Source organism: Salmo salar, chromosome ssa04 (genome assembly GCF_905237065.1).
Source record: "Salmo salar chromosome ssa04, Ssal_v3.1, whole genome shotgun sequence".
In the NCBI taxonomy this organism is placed as follows: domain Eukaryota; kingdom Metazoa; phylum Chordata; class Actinopteri; order Salmoniformes; family Salmonidae; genus Salmo; species Salmo salar.
This window is the reverse complement of record NC_059445.1, coordinates 48359822-48379370: the sequence shown is the minus strand read 5'-3', so window position 1 is coordinate 48379370 and position 19549 is coordinate 48359822.

Sequence of the window (19549 nt, the reverse complement as noted above, 5' to 3'; positions counted from 1 at the left end):
TGTTAGATACGTACGTCACTTGAAAAGTAGATAAGTTATGGCATTTTTATTGCAAGGAGAGTGTAAGGGCTGACGTGAGAGAGAGTGGACCAAAACGCAGCAGAGTTAGTGTTCATCATATTTAATTCTTAAACGGAACACTATACAATTACAAAACAAGAAACTGACAGCAAAACAGTCCTGTCAGGTGAAACACAATGACAGAAACAATTACCCACAAAACCCCAACGGAAAAACATGCACTTATGTGTGACTCCCAATCAACAACAACGAACTTCAGCTGTGCCTGATTGGGAGCCACACACGGCCCAAAACAAAGAAATACAAAAACATAGAAAAAGAACATAGAACGCCCACCCAATGTAACACCCTGGCCTAACCAAAATAAAGAACAAAAAACCCCTCTCTAAGGCCAGGGCATTACAGAGAGTGAGTGAGTGAGTGAGTGAGTGAGTGAGTGAGTGAGTGAGTGAGTGAGTGAGTGAGTGAGTGAGTGAGTGAGTGAGTGAGTGAGTGAGTGAGTGAGTGAGTGAGTGAGTGAGTGAGTGAGTGAGTGAGTGAGCCAGTGCATGTAGTGATCTTTCTATTTTAACCACAATCTTATCAGAACTCTGGGTGGGAGAGATATGACGGGGTAAATCCCAGGTGCCAGCATTTCTAGAACAATAGATGATTTGAATGGGAAATGATAACACACTGTGTTGTTTTCTGTTTTAGCCTAAATATGTGCCAACGGGGATTTCCAGAGGCTAGTGATTCAGCATCTAATGCCTTCAGCTGGCACACTGTTTTGCCTACTGTATTGTAAATAACAATGTCACCACATGCATGTGTCACTATCTCTTACACGCACATCAACTACACATAGCACACACACAGAGCCACACAGTTTTGGTATGAAATACCAATCTTGTTTGAATTCATAATACTCGAGGCATTGCTGTGTTGAAATGAAATGTATGATACATCTTTCTTATCCCTTCACATTACTCCAACACGTGTGATGTTAGCATACAAAAGCAAAGAGGGAGCTCAGCCTGTATCCACAACTCCAGGTCTCGTTAAAGCCCCTGCGATAACTCTCCTGCCCTCCACAACGACATAAATCTCTGCTTATCTCAGCCCCTGAACAGCAGGCTTTCTCTAAATATCTGCTTTATATTAAGTCACAGCCTTTAAAAAGGAGAACAAAGACTTGTTCAGGTTATAAATAATGCCCAGGGTGAAGCCTTGAGCAGATTTACACTGCTAGACTGGGGGAAGGGATTACCTCTGCCACTCCTCAGCTAGGCTCTAGCCCAGCACTGACCGGCTCTCTCTGTCCAGTTAGACGGATGTCCTAGGGCCACGTAGGGCCAGGCCTGGATCTGGAATGTCTGAGTTCACAGGGTCATTACAGAACCTTCACCCCACATAATCAGGGTCCAGTGATTAACTTCCATCACTCCCCTTTCCCAACAGACACAGCTCAAAACGTAAAGAAAATATTTTGAGCACAGATTATGGCTGTGCTCTATTAAGATTGAAGCATAGTAGGCCTAGTTATCCATTTGTTTGTTTGAACCAAATATTTTTGTTGATTATCACAACTATTTATAGCAGCAGGCATCTTTAAGGAATGTCTTGGGAATTATGATCAATACCCAGCGTTCAAGCAAAACTAAATATTAAATATTTTGTTTCGTTTTCTACTCAGTTTAAACTTCACATGAAATTCCAACCTAAGCATAAAGATAATAACCAACAGTTAAAAAATTGGTTGCGTTTCACAGTCATCAATTTGTAATTACATGTTTAAAATGTCCAATGCTTTCAGATATTTCTTACAGAATAGTATTGCAATAGCTCATTTAGAAAGAAAACAACCTGTGAATGTTTTTCTTAATTTGGTGGTTTCTTCCAGGGCAGTATTACTTTCATCATTAAGGCCTCAAACATTTGACCGCAGTCTGTATTATTCGGCATAAGTAACCCGTGTGCATAGTTTTTTTATTACACATGCCTATGCAGCATAGGGAGATTGTCATTAACCTATTCCCTCTCATCTTTATGGATCGTGAGAAGGAACCCAACAGCAGTCTTAGTGTAAACATTTGTGATGGTCATCTGAACCTGCACAGCACCTTCTGTTACAGTTGGAGATCAGATTACCGTACATTCAATAACGATTTTGCTCAATAATTCTGCTAGTACAGACTTGTGAAATTTGAGTCAGATGACCTCAGCAGTTTGCAATATTCTGTAAAGAAATGAATAATGATATCCAATTTGTATAAATTAACTACTACATTTAAGGACTTTGGTATTGTCCTTAAACAACCTTAGAGGGTAGGGTGTGTTTTTTTGTGTGTCTACGGTCAGTATTTCCTGTTAACATTTCTATCACACTATATACTTATAACAATCCTAGACCAATGATTGTTTTATATTGAGATCTTGGCTTGTGTTAATATATGTATGTTTTATTAAAAGACAGCAGACTTGGTCTGAAAACATCTGTTTCTAGTATGCGTTACCAAAACCTGTCCCTCCAGGTTAAACATTTGATCTTTCTATCTGGGCTGTTAGTCAAGCCTCTCCTGGGACTAGGGTTAGGGTGAGATTAAAGTAGGTTATAGTTTCTCCACAGCGCTTAGTTTACTGAGTCCATACACTGAGTTAATAATCTGCGTTGGAGAGGAGAGGTCCTCGGTGAATTAATATAGTGGACAGTAACAATATAATCTCAAATCAACACTGAACAAAAATATAAACGCAACATGCAACAATGTCAAAGATTTTACTGAGTTACAGTTCATATAAAGAAAATAAATGAATTAATTCGGCCCTAATCTATGGATTTCTCATGACTGGGTATACAGATAGGCATCAGTTGGTCACAAATATCTTAAAAAATAAGTATGGGAGTGGATCAGAAAACCAGTCAGTATCTGGTATGACCACCATTTGCCTCATGCAGTGCGACACATCTCCTTCGAATAGTTGATCAAGGTGTTGATTGTGTCCTGTCCTCTTAAATGGGTCTGCAAAGTTTCTGGATATTGGCAGGAACTGGAATACGCTGTCGAGTACGTGGATCCAGAGCATCCCATACGTGCTCGATGCGTGACATGTCTGGTGAGTAGGCCACAGAAGAACTGGGACATTTTCAGCTTCCAGGAATTGAGTACAGATCCTTGCAACATGTGCATTATCATGCTGAAATATGAGGTGATGGTGGCAGATGAATGGCATGACAATGGGCCTCACAATGTCGTTACGGTATCTCTGTGCATTGAAATTTTCATCGATAAAATGTAATTATGTTCATTGTCCATAGCTTATACCTGCCTTTACCATAACCCCACCGCCACCATGGGGCACTCTGTTCACAACGTTGACACACACCATCTGTCATCTGCCTGGTACAGTTGAAGCCGGGATTCATCCGTGAAGAGCACACTTCTCCAGCAGGCCAGTGCCCATCGAAGGTGAGTATTTGCCCACTGAAGTCGGTTACGACGCCGAACTGCAGTCAGGTCAAAACCCTGGTGGGGACGACAAGCACACAGATGAGCTTCCCTAAGAAGGTTTCTGACAGTTTGTGCAGAAATTCTTTAGTTGTGTTTCATCAGCTGTCCGGCTGGGTGGCTGGTCTTAGATGATCCCGCAGGTGAATAAGCTGGATGTGGAGGTCCTGGGCTGGTGTGGTTGCACGTGGTCTGCGGATGGGAGGCCGGTTGGACATACTGCCAAATTCTCTAAAACAACATTGGAGTCAGCTTATGGTAGAGAAATTAACATTCAATTCTCTGGCAACAGCTCTGGTGGACATTCCTGCAGTCAACATACCAATTGCATGCTCCCTCAAAACTTGAGACATCTGTCTCATTGTGTTGTGTTACAAAACTGCACCTTTAAAATCTTAATGTTATTTGTCACATGCGCAGAATACAACAAGTTACCGTAAAATGCTTACTTACAAGCCCTAAAGCAACAATGCAGTTCAAGAAATAGAGTTAAGAAAATATTTACTAAATAAACTAAAGTAAAAAAATCTAATCAAAAAGTAACACAAGAAAATTCCATAACAATAACAACCTCTCCCTGACCTAACCATGTAGGTCAGGGAGAGGTTGAAAATGTCAGTGAAGACACTTGCCAGTTGGTCCGTGCAAGCTTTGAGAACACGTCTTGGTAATCCGTCTGGCCGCACGGCGTTGTGAATGTTGACCTGATTAAAGGTCTTATTCACATCAGCTATGGAGAGCTGATCACACAGTCGTCCGGAACAGCTTGTGCTCTCATGCATGCTTCAGTGTTGCTTGCCTCGAAATGAGCATAAAAGGGATCAAAAGCATAAAAGGCATCAAAAGTAACTGTCAGTATCTGGTGTGGCCACCATCTGCATTAAGTACTGCAGTGCATCTCCTCCTCATGGACTGCACCAGATTTGCCAGTTCTTGCTGTGAGATGTTACCACACTCTTCCACCAAGGCACCTGCAAGTTCCCGGACATTTCTGGGGGGAATGGCCCTAGCCCTCACCCTCCGATCCAACAGGTCCCAGACATGCTCAATGGGATAGAGATCCGGGCTCTTCGCTGGCCATGGCAGAACACTGACATTCCTGTCTTGCAGGAAATCTGACCCTCCACCTTCAGATCGATCCCGCTCCAGAGCACAGGCCTCGATGTAACGCTCATTCCTTCAACGATAAATGTGAATCCGACCATCACCCCTGGTGAGACAAAACCGCGACTTGTCAGGGAAGAGCACTTTTTGCCAGTCCTGTCTGTTCCAGCAATAGTGGGTCTGTGCCCATAAGCGACATTGTTGCCGGTGATGTCTGGTGAGGACCTGCCTTACAACAGGCCTACAAGCCCTCAGTCCAGCCTCTCTCAGCCTATTGCGGACAGTCTGAGCACTGATGGGGGGATTGTGCATTCCTGGTGTAACTCGGGCAGTTGTTGTTGCCATACTGTACCTGTCCCACAGGTGTGATGTTCGGATGTACCGATCCTGTGCAGGTGTTGTTACACGTGGTCTGCCACTGCGAGGACGGTCAGCTGTATTTCCTGTCTCCTTGTAGCACTGTCTTAGGCTTCTCACTGTACGGACATTGCAATTTATTGCCCTGGCCACATCTGCAGTCCTCATGCCTCCTTGCAGCATGCCTAAGGCACCTTCACGCAGATGAGCAGGGACCCTGGGCATCTTTCTTTGGTGTTTTTCAGAGTCAGTAGAAAGGCCTCTTTAGTGTCCTAAGTTTTCATAACTGTGACCTTAATTGCCTACCGTCTATAAGCTGTTAGTGTCTTAACGACTGTTCCACAGGTGCATGTTCATTCATTGTTTATGGTTCATTGAACAAGCATGGGAAATAGTGTTTAAACCCTTTACAATGAAGATCTGTGAAGTTATTTGGATTTTTACGAAGTATCATTGAAAGACAGGGTCCTGAAAAAGGGATGTTTTTTCTTTTGCTGAGTTTATGAAATAACACAAATGGAATCATGTAGTATCCAAGAAAATGTTAAATAAACCAAAATATATTTTATATTTGAGATTCTTTAAATAGCCACCCTTTGCCTTGATGACAGCTTTGCACACTGTTTGGCATTCCCTCAACCAAATTCACCTGGAATGCTTTTCCAACAGTCTTGAAGGAGTTCCCACATGTGTTGGGCCATTGTCCTGTTGAAAACAAATGATAGTCCCACTAAGCCCAAACCACATGGGATGGCGTATCGCTGCAAAATGCTGTGGTAGCCGTGCTGTGGTAGCCGTGCCTTGAATTCTAAATAAATCACAGAGTGTCACCAGCAAAGCACCCCCACACCATAACACCTCCTCCTCCATGCTTTACAGGGGAAATACACATGCGGAGATTATCCGTGAGCATTTTCTTGTTTGCTTATGGCATTATACAGCTTGTTGACTATGGTCTTAGTGCCAGCATCGGTTTGTGGTGGTAAATAGACGGCTACAAATAATATAGATGAGAACTCTCTTGGTAGATAATGTGGTCTACTGCTTATATATTATCTGTGTCATCATTTAGCCAGGTCTCAGTGAAACATAAGATTTTACTTTTTTTAATGTCCCATTGGTAGGATAGTCTTAATCATAGATCGACCAGTTTTGTTTTCCAACGAGTGCACGTTGGCCAATAATACGAAGGGTAGGGGTGGTTAACCTACTCGTCTGCAAATTCTTACAAGGCACCCTGCCCTCCCCCCTTTTTTTCTGTTTTTTCTTCATGCAGATGACGGGATTTGGGCCTTGTCTCGACAAAGCAGTATATCCTTCGTGTCGGACTCATTAAAGAAAACATCTTTGTCCAGTTCAAGGTGAGTAATCGCTGTTCTTAAGTCCAAAAGCTCTTTTTGATCATAAGAGACAGTAGCAGCAACATTATGTACACAATGAGTTACAAACAATGCGGGAAAAAAAATAGGACAGTTGGTTAGGAGCCCGTAAATCGGCAGCCATCCTCTCCGGCGTCATTATTAGAGCGACCTTTCATTGTCCCCAACACAAGGTGCACCTGTGTAATGATAATGCTGTTTAATCAGCTTCCTTTTATGCCACATGTCAGGCGGATGGATTATTTTAGCAAAGGAGAGATGCTCACTAACAGGGATCAGACAGAAATAAGCTTTTTGTGCATATGGAACATTTCTGGGATCTTTTATTTCACCTCATGAAACATGGGACCAATACTTTACATGTTGCATTTATACTTTTGTTCAGTATATGTATTTGTAAAATGCATATTTACTCTGTTCCATCTGACTGTGCAATCCACTGTCTCATCAGCCCAGCCAAGCAATTTATAAACTATAAAAAGCATCTAGACATTATCTCACATTTCTTTTAGACTAACATTTAGTTTTCAACAGTGGAGATTTGTAGAAACCTTTCTGTCTGTGTCTCCGGCATTTGTAACATTGTATTAATATTCAAATTCGATCTCCAGCTGTCCCATAGTAATGAACGTGTCGGGAGTCAGGACGAGACAGACAGGCAGGCAGTATTTCTCAGCCAGTCGTATTCATCAATCATTTTTATGGATATATACAAAGAAATGTCAATTGAAAAAAAGTTAAACGAAACAAAAGAGCAGCTAGTTTGCAGTCTTTCCAGCTTATTTTTGAAGTGATTGTGTTAGCTGTGTTGTTGGCTAGCTCCTCTGAACAACAGTCCTGACGAGTGAGCAAATTTTCTATGCCAGGCAAAATCGCGTCTCATTAGCTCATTGTTATGGATGTATCTAAATAAATGTCAGTGGAAAACAAATATAGCAAATGCAAATGCAGCTACTTTGCTGGTATTCTGGCTGCACTTTTTGATGTGACTAAGTTAGCAGTAGTTGGCTAGCTAGCAAGCAAGGGATAAGAACGTTGCCAGGCAGTATGGCAATGGAACATTTAGAATGAACGACAAGGTTGCGTCCATAGATACAGAACAAAAAGACTGAAAGACTAGGTTGCATCTTTAGCAACCGAACCGATAGAACGAACGATCAACCGGCTTGGGTAGCAACCCTAGATGTGTGACGGGACTATATCTTGTGGAAGGATGAAATAGTATGAATAAATACATCAGACATTTTAGATTCTGTATGAGAGGTGGATATATAGTACACTGTCATGGGAATATGGTCAGTAGCTGCCTGTCCAACATGCTGACTCAGATAACGTTCATGTAAAGCATGGCACAGTTCCCTCTAGGGGTGGAACAGAACAGGTTATAACAGGCCAGGACACAGCGCAGGGTAGCAAAGGATTCTCGTATAAACAGCTTTTTGTTTAGACTTATCAGGGATGTGGTGCAAATGTCCTGCAGACATACCACGGGCGTTTCCTGTGTTTCTTCACTGTCAAACTAGCAAGGTCAAATAAGAACCCTAGCGTCTCAGACCGTGTCTCGAGGATAAAGAGGAGGAGAGGCCCATCGTTGCCTCTCTCATGTCAGACTAGTAAATAAAGTAACGTAAACACAAGTTAACCTATGGGAGTGGAGAACTTAAGAGCTCCCACTGTGTGTCCATCCTGGCCTATGGTGCCTAGTGATGAGTGATGGGTGGTTGGGAGGCCTTTTAAAAATATACAGTCCCTTTAGCCAGTTCTGTTGTTCCCTTTACTATCTAAAGATAAACCATAGCCAGCTGCAGACAGGCCAGTCCTGGTCCTAGGGTGCTCTAAGATATTAGACATCAGCTGTGCTAACAACCACACCTCAGAGTGCCGGATGTAATATCCCAGATATCATGTAGAGTTATTTTTAATGGCCAAAGAATACATTTAGGAGGAAATTATGTCCTCACTGAAGGAATGAGAAGGGTTCAGGGATACAGTACAATAGACTCATTTACACTGTGGTAGGAAAACTGAGGGATAAAAACACTCCAACTGTTTTCTTTGTCCCAGTCTCCCTTTAATTCCTGGGGCAGCATATAAAAAGAACACAAAAAACAAATTCACATATGTTTCACACATTCAGTATCAAAGTAGCTGTTATTTTAGTACAGACAATGATAGCAATACAGTGCCTTCAGAAAATATTCAGACCCCTTGACTTTTTCCACTGTTACGTTAGCCTTATTCTAAAATGGATTTAAAAAAAAAATGCGATACACACACAACCCCATAATGACAAAGTGAAAGCAGGTTTAGACATTTTTGCAAATGTATTAAAAATTAAATAACAGATCGCGTATTCAAACCCTTTGCTGTGAGACTTGAAAATGAGCTCAGGTGCAGACTGTCTCCATTAATAATCCTTGAGCTGTTTCTTCAACTTGGAGTCCCCCTGTGGTAAATTCCATTGATTGGACATGATTTGGAAATGTGTACACACACACACACACACACACACACGTCTCACAGTTGACAGTGCATGTCAGAGCAAAAACCAAGCCATGAGGTTGAAAGAATTGTCCGTAGAGCTCCCAGACAGGATTGTGTTGGCACAGATCTAAAGGGTAACAAAAAAAATATAGATATATTCTGCAGCATTGAAGGTCCAAGAACACAGTTGCATCCATCATTCTGAAATGGAAGAAGTTGTAAACACCAATCGAGGGAGAAGGGCCTTGGTCAGGGAAGTGACCAAGAACCAGATGGACACTCTGACAGAGCTCTAGAGTTCCTCTGTAGAGATGGGAGAACCTTCCAAAAGGACAACCATCTCTGCAGCACTCCACCAATCAGGCCTTTATGATAGAGCGGCCAGATGGAAGCAACTTCACAGTAAAAGGCACATGACAGCCCGCCTGGAGTTTGCCAAAAGGCACCTAAAGGACTCAGACCATGAGAAACAAGATTCTCTGGTCTGATGAAACCAAGATGTAACTCTTTGGCCTGAATGCGTCACGTTTAGAGGAAACCTGTCACCCTCCCTACAGTGAACAATGGTGATGGCAGCATCATACTGTGAGGATGTTTTTCAGCAGCAGGGACTGGGAGACTAATCAGGATTGAGGCAAAGATGAACGGAGCAAAGTACAGAGAGTGATCCTTGATGAATACCTGTTCCAGAGTGCTCAGGACCTCAGACTGGGGCAAAGGTTCACCTTCCAACAGGACAACGACCTTAAGCACACAGCCAAGACAAAGCAGGAGTTGCTTCGGGACAAGTCTCTGAATGTCCTTGAGGGGCCTAGCCAGAGCCTGGACTTGGACCTGATCGAATATCTCTGGAGACCTGAAAATAGCTGTGCAGCAGTGCTCCCCATTCCACATAAGAGCTTGAGAGGATCTGCAGAGAGTTATGGGAGTAACTCACCAAATACAGCTTGTAGCGTCATACCCAAGAAGACGAGGCTGTAATCGCTGCCAAAAGGTGCTTCAACAAAGTACTGAGTAAAGGGTCTGAATAGGGTCTGGTAGTTTTCCTTTTTGTACATATGTTTCGTCCCCATCTGAACAAATACTAATCTGCTTGGACTGGACGACCAAGAGGTCAAGAGAGAAAAAGCTGGCCCTGTACCAAGGTAAGGTTGCTGTCTCCCTGCGCACATGTGCATTCAACACGGTCCTGATTTCTAATATAAATGCACACATTCAAGTTATAGACCATGTAAGTAGTTCTAGGACCCCTGTGCAAAGCGAGTGCAACAGTATCCGTAGGGTGGATTGGGGAGTAACTGATTACAAAAAAAAAACGAACTTATCCGTTACCAGCAAAAATATTGTAATCAGATTACAGATACTTTTGAAAAACTAGAAGATTACTTCAAGTATTAATTTTGAATTCAGAAAGGATGTTTACGAAAAGAAATAGGGCATGTGCTGTGGGATTATTTAAAATAGTCTTTGAAGAGGTAGGGTTTCAGATGTTTTCGGAAGATGGGCAGGGACTCTGCTGTCCGAGCTTCAGGGGGAAGCTGGTTCCACCATTTTGGTGCCAGGACATTTAAAAGCTTTGACTGGTCTGAGCGGGAGCTGCCCTGCTGTAGGGGTGGGAGAGCCAAGAGGTGACAGAACTGAGTACTCGGGTTGGGGTGTTAGCATAGCCTGAAGGTAGGGAGGGGCAGTTCCTCTTGCTGCTCTGTAGGCAAGTACCATGGTCTTGTAGTGTATGAGAGCTTTGACTGGAAGCCAGTGGAGTGTGCGGAGGAGTGGGGTGACATAGGACAACTTGCGAAGGTTGAACACCTGACAGGCTGCTGCGTTCTGGATAGGTTGCAAGGGTTTTATGGCACACACTGTGACTCCAGCGAGTTGCAGTAGTCCAGATGGGAGATCACAAGTGCCTGGTGTAGGACCGGCAACACTTCCTGTGTGATGAAGGGTTGTACTCTACGGATGTTGTAGAGCATGAACCTGCAGGACTGAGTCACTGGTTTGATGTTTGCAGAGAACAGGGTGTTGTCCAGGGTCAAGTCAAGGTTCTTTGCACTCTGGGAGTGGGACACCATGGAGTTGTCAACTGTGATGGAGGTTTTGGAGCGGGCAGGTCTTCCTCGGGAGGAAGAGCAGCCCCGCCTTGAGCTTAAGGTGGTGTGCCGACATCCAAGTTGAGATATCTGCCAGGCAAGCAAATATATGTGTTGTCACCTTGATGTCAGAATGGGGAAGGAGAAAAGTAGTTGAGTGTCATCCACATAGCAATGACAGGAGAGACCATGTGATGATATGATGGAGCCAAGTAACTTAGATGTATATTGAGAAGAGGGCCTAGAACCGAGCCCAGAGGACACCAATAGTGAGTGTATGTGGTTTAGAGAGATCCTCACCACGTCACTTGGTAGGAGTGGCCTGCCAGGTAGGAGTGGCCTGCCAGGTAGGATGCAATTCAAGAGTGTGCAGAGCCTAGAACGCCCAGGCCTGAGAGGAGGATCTGATGGTTCACGGTGTCAAAGGCAGAGGATAGATCTAGGAGGATGAGAAGAGGAGAGACAGTCCACTTTGTCAGTGCGGAGAGCCTCGGTGACACAGGACAGCAGTCTTGATTGAGCAACAGTCTTGAAGCCTGACTAGTTAGGGTCAAGAAGATTGTTCTGAGAGAGATAGTGAGAGTTGGTCAGAGACAGCACACTCAAGTGTTTTGGAAAGAAAATAAAGGGACACCAGACTAGTTTTTGACATCAGTGTTAATTTCTTAGGGAGGGGAGCGACTCTGGCCATTTTGAAGTCAGAGGGGATGTGTTGAGGAATGGAAGAAGGTCTCCAGCGATGGTCTGGAAAAGGTAGGAACGGATGAGGTCTAGCGGGCATGTTGTCAGGCGGTAGTTGCAGGATTTTATCTGAAGAGAGGGGAGAAAGGGGTCAAGGTTTAGGGTAGTTCTGAGAGTGGAACCAGAGCTCAATAGGCTGAGTGATTGACAGTCGTCCGCAGAGACGAATGAGGGGTGGAGGATTAAGGAGGGAGAAGGTGAAAAATAATTTCCTTGGGTTAGAGGCAGAAGCTTGAAATTTAGAGTGATTGAAAGAGGCTTTCGCAGCGGATACTGAAGAGAAAGTTAGCGAGGAGGGAGTGAATGGATGATAGGTCCTCCTGAAGTTTAGTTTTCCTCCATTTTCACTCAGCAGCCCACAGCTCTGTTCCGTAAGCTCGCAATGAGTCACTCAGCCACAGAGCAGGGATGAACTGGCTGGGAGGAAAGGGAACAGTGCAAGTCATAGGATGCGGAAAGGGAGGAGAGTAGGGTCGAAGAGGCAGAATCAGGAGACAGGAGGGAGAAGGATTCAGCAGAGTGAAGTGATGATAGAAGAGGAGAGAGTAGTGAGAGAGCACATGACCATCTGGGTAGGGGCTGAGTGGGGAGAGAGAGGGAGAGAGAGAGAGAGAGAAAAGGAAACAAAGTAGTGATCAGAGACCTGGATGGGGGTTGCAATGAGATTAGTAGGTGAACATCCTCTAGTAAAGATGAGGTCAAGCATATTGCCTGCCTTGTGAGTGGGAGGGGTCTGGGAAAGAAAGAAATTAAAATCAAAGGCATTGGGAGGTTGAAGTTGCCCAGTACGTTGAGCAGTGAGCCCTCGTCAGGAAATTAACTTATCAAGGCGTCAAGCTCATTGGGGAACTCTAAGGGCAGCTGGTGGGTGATAGACGACAACAATGTTAAGCTTGAGTGGCCAAGTGACAGGAGTAGCAGTGTTCTCTGGGGTGATCCATGTCTCCGTCAGGGCTGAAAGGTCTAGGGACTGGAGGGCAGCATAAACTAAGATGAACTCGACATTCTTGACCGCAGATCGGCAGTTAGAGATGGTGCTGGAGATCAGGAATTCCACATGGGTTGTGTGCGCAAGGTACACTAAATTAGGAGGGTTGCAGCCAAGGTGTGGGAAGTATCTGTAAAGCCTACAGGGATAGGAGCAAACAGGTATAGAAAACAAATACATTGTTGACATAGCTACAAAAGAGCAAAATGAGATCTGAAAATAACTAGATAAAATAGTCATACGAAAGAGTGGTGTTGCGCTTTCCTCTCTTTCCTTTTCGAACAACTCTGCAGCACAACAGTCTACATTTCTGTGAGGAGACCATCACTTGCACCTGTCACTGAGAATGCAGTACAGGGGGAAACGGAAGTACTAACACTAATTGCTAATTGCCTAGCAGCAGTGAAGAGCACACCTCCCGGTACTAATTGCTGATTGAATAGGAGAGGAGAAACCACTCCCCCTCTAATAAAGCTAATGATTATCAAAACAACAGCAGACAGAAATTGCCCTGCCCCTTAATCCTGGTTGATGTGTAAACAATCCACTGCAAGTTTTGACCAGTCAGCAGTTCACACACCAAGTAAGCTACTGGGAAGACAGACAGTGCTTAAATTAGATTGCCTTAGCTAGCAAAAATACAGTCCTGGACAACAATCAAGACAAAAAAGTATACCTATCCCTCCTGTTTATATCAGCAGTCCTCTAGCTATAGATTAAAGAATGACCAACTTGAATAAATGACCGGAGGTAAGGACAACAGCAGTGGTGCAGCTTACAGACAATACGGATATCACTTAGGCCTATTATTGATACTGTATCTACATAGCATTTACACTATATATAAAATAGTATGTGGACACCCCTTCAAATTAGTGGATTTGGCTATTTCAGCTACACCCGTTGCTGACAGGTGTATAAAATGGAGCACATAGCCATGCAATCTCCATAGACAAACATTGGCAGTAGAATGGCCTTACTGAAGAGCTCAGTGACTTTCAACATGGCACCGTCATAGGATGCCACCTTTCCAACAAGTCAGTTAGTAAAATGTATGCCCTGCTAGAGCTGCCTCGGTCAACTGAAGTGCTGTTATTGTGAAGTGGAAACGTCTAGGAGCAAAAACAGCTCAGCCACGAAGTGATACGCCACACAAACTCACAGAACTGGACCACCGAGTGCTGAAAAAAAATGTATGTCCTCGGTTGCAACACTCACTACCGAGTTCCAAACGGCCTCTGGAAGCAACGTCACTCAGCACAAGAACTGTTCAACGGGAGCTTCATGAAATGGGTTTCCATGGCCGAGCAGCCGCACACACGCCTAAGATCACCATGCGTAATGCCAAGCGACGGCTGGAGTGGTGTAAAGCTCACCGCGATTGGAATCATTCTCTGGAGTGATGAATCAAGCTTCACCATCTGGCAGTCCGACAGACAAATCTAGGTTTGGCGGATGCCAGGAGACCACTACCTGCCCCAATGCATAATGCCAACTAAAGTTTAGTGGAGGAGGAATAATGGTCTGGAGCTGTTTTTCATGGTTCGTGCTAGGCCCCTCAGTTCCAGTGAAGGGAAATCTTACCGCTACAGCATACAATGACATTCTAGACGATTCTGTGCTTTCAACCTTTTGGCAAAAATTTGAGAAAGGCCCATTCCTGTTTCAGCATGGTGATGCCCCCATGCACAAAGTGAAGTCCATACAGAAATGGTTTGTCGAGATTGCCCGACCTCACTAATGCTCTTGTGGCTTAATGGAAGCAAGTCTAGTGGAAAGCCTTCCCAGAAGAGTGGAGGCTGTTATAGCAGCAAAGGGGGGGACCAACTCCATATTAATGCCCATGATTTTTGGGATGAGATGTTCGACGAGCAGGTTGTCCACATAATTTTGATCATGTAGTGTATGTGAATCACACAGCTGCTCTCAATTATTCAAGCCTTAAGGATTGTGGTGGTTGTGGATGGCTATTCACAAATGTATAGGTGTATTTGAACCCAATAATGTTTGAATTAAAGAAGTGTAGGCTAAGCTGCCTATCAATCATGGTTTTTGCAACACGTGGACAGCCAGTTAAAATTGTGCTCTTGCAACAGCTGCATAGGGGGGGATCTCAGCCTATAGAATACAAGTTTGAGGGAGTTCCGTGATGTTGTGCTCCATACGTACTGTCAACTCATTTAATTTAAGAAGACCACAAAGTAGGGCTTTTTGCTAAATCTAATTTGTGCTGATTCACAAAAAATCTAAATGCCTAATGGACAAAATCGTACACTTTTGATAGACAAATGATCAAGATATCATGGTGTCACCCATAGAGATCCCCAAAAATGTATTCATTATTCCAATTCCTTATTCTATGGTGTCATAAACAAAAACTTAAACAATGGGCCTAAATGCAGCATAGGGCATTCATTTTTCACGTTTTGCAAATAGCACTTTTCGGTAATGCTCAAAGCATGCCATTCCATGAGAGCAGAATATTTTTCCAATTATGTTTTCAAGCAATGAGCCCGATCAATCCTCCATGACAACAAAAACATAAACAACAGAGTAGACTAATAAGTTCTTTGTTTTTGAGTTTGTTCAGGTAAAACAATTTGACTAATTTACAGTATATTTCCAGAGTATTTAATTACTTGGAATGACTGGAAATCTGACAGACTTTGGTTTTAATGTAAATATATATATTCATTGTTTTATTATCTAGATGTCGTTCAATTGGTAATATTAATTTTTGTCTTCTTCTAATGACTCTTAATGAGAAAGTAATCTAAAGGTAACTGAGAGAAATCAGATTACGTTACTGAGTTTGGGTAATCCAAAAGTTACGTTACTGAATACAATTTGGGACAGGTACAGTGCCTTGCAAAAGTATTCATCCCCTTGGTGTTTTTCCTATTTTGTTGCATTACAACCTGTAATTTAAATTGATTTTTATTTGGATTTCATGTAACAGACATACACAAAATAGTAAAAATTGGTGAAGTGAAATGAAAAAAATTACTTGTTTCAAAAAATAAAAAAAATAAGTGGTGAGCGCATATGTATTCACCCACTTTGCTATGAAGCCCCTAAATAAGATCTGGTGCAACCAATTACCTTCAGTCACATAATTAGTTAAATAAAGTCCACCTGTGTGCAATCTAAGTGTCACATGATCTGTCACATGATCTCAGTATATGTACACATGTTCTGAAAGGCCCCAGGGTCTGCAACACCACTAAGCAAGGGGCACCACCAAGCAAGCGGCACCATGAAGACCAACGAGCTCTCCAGATAGGTCAGGGGAAAAGTTGTGGAGAAGTGCAGATCACAGTTGGGTTATAAAAAAAATCATAAACATTGAACATCCCACAGAGCACCATTAAATTCATTATTAAAATATGGAAAGAATATGGCACCACAACAAACCTGCCAAGAGAGGGCAGCCCACCAAAACTCACGGACCATGCAAGGAAGGCATTAAACAGAGAGGCAACAAAGATTACCATGAAGGAGACGCAAAGCTCCACAGCGGAGATTGGAGTATCTGTCCATAGGACCACTTTAAGCCATACACTGCACAGAGCTGGGCTTTACGGAAGAGTGGACAGAAAAAAATAAGCAAACACGTTTTGTGTTTGCCAAAAGGCATGTGGGAGACTCCCCAAACATATGGAAGGAGGTACTCTGGTCAGATGAGACTAAAATGTAGCTTTTTGGCCATCAAGGAAAACGCTATGTCTGGCGCCAACCCAACACCTCCCATCACCCCGAGAACAACATCCCACAGTGAAGCATGGGGGTGGCAGCATCATGCTGTGGGGATGTTTTCATCGGGAGGGACTGGGAAACTGGTCAGAATTGAAGGAATGATGGATGGCGCTAAATACAAGGAAATTCTTGAGGGAAACCTGTTTCAGTCTTCCAGAGATTTGAGACTGGAACGGAGGTTCACCTTCCAGTAGGACAATGGCCCTAAGCATACTGCTAAAGCAACACTTGAGTGGTTTAAGGGGGAACATTTAAATGTCTTGGAATGGCCTAGTCAAAGCCCAGACCTCAATCCAATTGAGAATCTGTGTTATGACTTAAAGATTGCTGTACACCAGCGGAACCCATCCATTTTGAAGGAGCTGGAGCAGTTTGCCTTGAAGAATGGGCAATAATCCCAGTGTCTAGATGTGCCAAGCTTATAGACATACCCCAAGAGACTTGCAGCTGTAATTGCTGAAAAGGTGGCACTACAAAGTATTGACTTTGGGGGGCTGAATAGTTATCAAATCAAATCAAATGTATTTATATAGCCCTTCGTACATCAGCTGATATCTCAAAGTGCTGTACAGAAACCCAGCCTAAAACCCCAAACAGCAAGCAATGCATGTGAAAGAAGCACGGTGGCTAGGAAAAACTCCCTAGGAAAAACTCCCTAGAAAGGCCAAAAACCTAGGAAGAAACCTAGAGAGGAACCAGGCTATGAGGGGTGGCCAGTCCTCTTCTGGCTGTGCCGGGTGGATATTATAACAGAACATGGTCAAGATGTTAAAATGTTCATAAATGACCAGCATGGTCAAATAATAAAAATCATAGTAGTTGTCGAGGGTGCAACAAGCACTTCCGGTGAACAGGTCAGGGTTCCATAGCCGCAGGCAGAACAGTTGAAACTGTAGCAGCAGCACGGCCAGGTGGACTGGGGACAGCAAGGAGTCATCATGCCAGGTAGTCCTGAGGCATGGTCCTAGGGCTCAGGTCCTCCGAGAGAAAGAAAGAAAGAGAGAATGAGAATTAGAGAGAGCATAAATACTGGAGGCTGAGACAGGAGGGATCAGGAGACACTGTGGCCCCATCCGATGAAACCCCCGGACAGGGCCAAACAGGCAGGATATAACCCCACCCACTTTGCCAAAGCACAGCCCCCACACCACTAGAGGGATGTCTCCAACCACCAACTTACCGTCCTAAGACAAGGCCGAGTATAGCCCACAAAGATCTCCGCCACGGCACAACCCAAGGGGGGGGCGCCAACCCAGACAGGAAGACCACGTCAGTGACTCAGCCCACTCAAGTGACGCACCCCTCCCATGGACGGCATGGAAGAACACCAGTACGCCAGTGACTCAGCCCCTGTAATAGGGTTAGAGGCAGAGAATCCCAGTGGAGAGAGGGGAACCGGCAAGGCAGAGACAGCAAGGGCGGTTCGTTGCTCCAGCCTTTCCGTTCATCTTCACACTCCTGGGCCAGACTATACTTAATCATAGGACCTACTGAAGAGATAAGTCTTCAGTAAAGACTTAAAGGTTGAGACTGAGTCTTCGTCTCTCACATGGGTAGGCAGACCATTCCATAAAAATGGAGCTCTATAGGAGAAAGCCCTACCTCCAGCCGTTTGCTTAGAAATTCTAGGGACAATTAGGAGGCCTGCGTCTTGTGACCGTAGCGTACGTGTAGGTATGTACGGCAGGACCAAATTGGAAAGATAGGTAGGAGCAAGCCCATGTAATGCTTTGTAGATTAGCAGTAAAACCTTGAAATCAGCCCTTGCCTTAACAGGAAGCCAGTGTAGGGAGGCTAGCACTGGAGTAATATGATCAATTTTTTTGGTTCTAGTCATGGTTCTAGTTATGCACGTTCAAGTTCTGTTTTTTGTCTTATTTCTTGTTTGTTTCACAATAAAAAATATTTAGCATTTTAAAGTGGTAGGCAGTTGTGTAAATCAACTGATACAAATCCTCCAAAAATCTATTTTATTTCCAGGTTGTAAGGCAACAACATAGGATAAATGCCAAGGGGGTGAATACTTTATCAAGCAACTGTAATTAGAAACAGATTACGTAGCCCTCGCTACATATTCGTCGACAAACCCACTGGCTCCAGGTCATCTATAAGTCTTTGCTAGGTAAAGCCCCACCTCATCTCAGCTCACTGGTCTCATTGCAACACCCACCTGTAGCACGCGCTCCAGCAGGTTTATTTCACTGGTCATCCCCAAAGCCAACACCTCCTTTTGGCCTCCTTTCCTTCCAGTTCTCTGCAGCCAATGACTGGAACGAATTGCAAAAATCACTGAAGCTGGAGACTTATATCTCCCTCACTAACTTTAAGCATCAGCTGTCAGAGCAGCTTACCGATCACTGTACCTGTACACAGCCCATCTGTAAATAGCACACCCAACTACCTCATCCCCATATAGTTTTTTTGTTTTTTTTGCTCTTTTGCACCCCAGTATCTCTACTTGCACATCATAATCTGCACATCCATCACTCCAGTGTTAATGCTAAATTGTAATTATTTTGCCACTATGGCCTATTTATTTCCTTATCTCCGTTTGGGTTTTTGAGTGTACGTTTGTTTATCCCATGTGTAACTCTGTGTTGTTGTTTTTGTCGCTTTGCTTTGCTTTATCTTGGCTAGGTCACAGTTGTTCTCAACTGGCCTACCTGGTTAAATAAAGGTGAAATAAAATAACAAAATATATTAAAAAAAAACATTTAGAAAGTAACCTAACCAACACTGTCTGTAGGCTAGTTTTTGGTTTCATAACATCATTATACATTATGTTTATGGATTACTCTACCCTGTTGGTCAAAAACAAAAACAAAGCATGTGTCTATATAACCCCAATTTTCTTTCCCTACCCATGGCAACCAATGTGTCCTATGCAGACTAGAATTGGCAGTGTTAAAAGAGTAGACTGTTTTGGTCATGGAATACGGTGGCAGGGTTGGATTCAAGTTCAGAGATTTCTTTAGGCTGGTTTGTTGTTGTGCCGACATAGTGAGTGTTGATTGCTGTCCTGAAGCATTTTATTTGGTTGAAAGATTGTTGGAAGCTAGGGGGAAAACTTGGAAGATGTGCTTTTTGCTCAGTGGATTAAAAAACAACTTCCTCCACAACATCTGTTGCAGTGCAGAAACA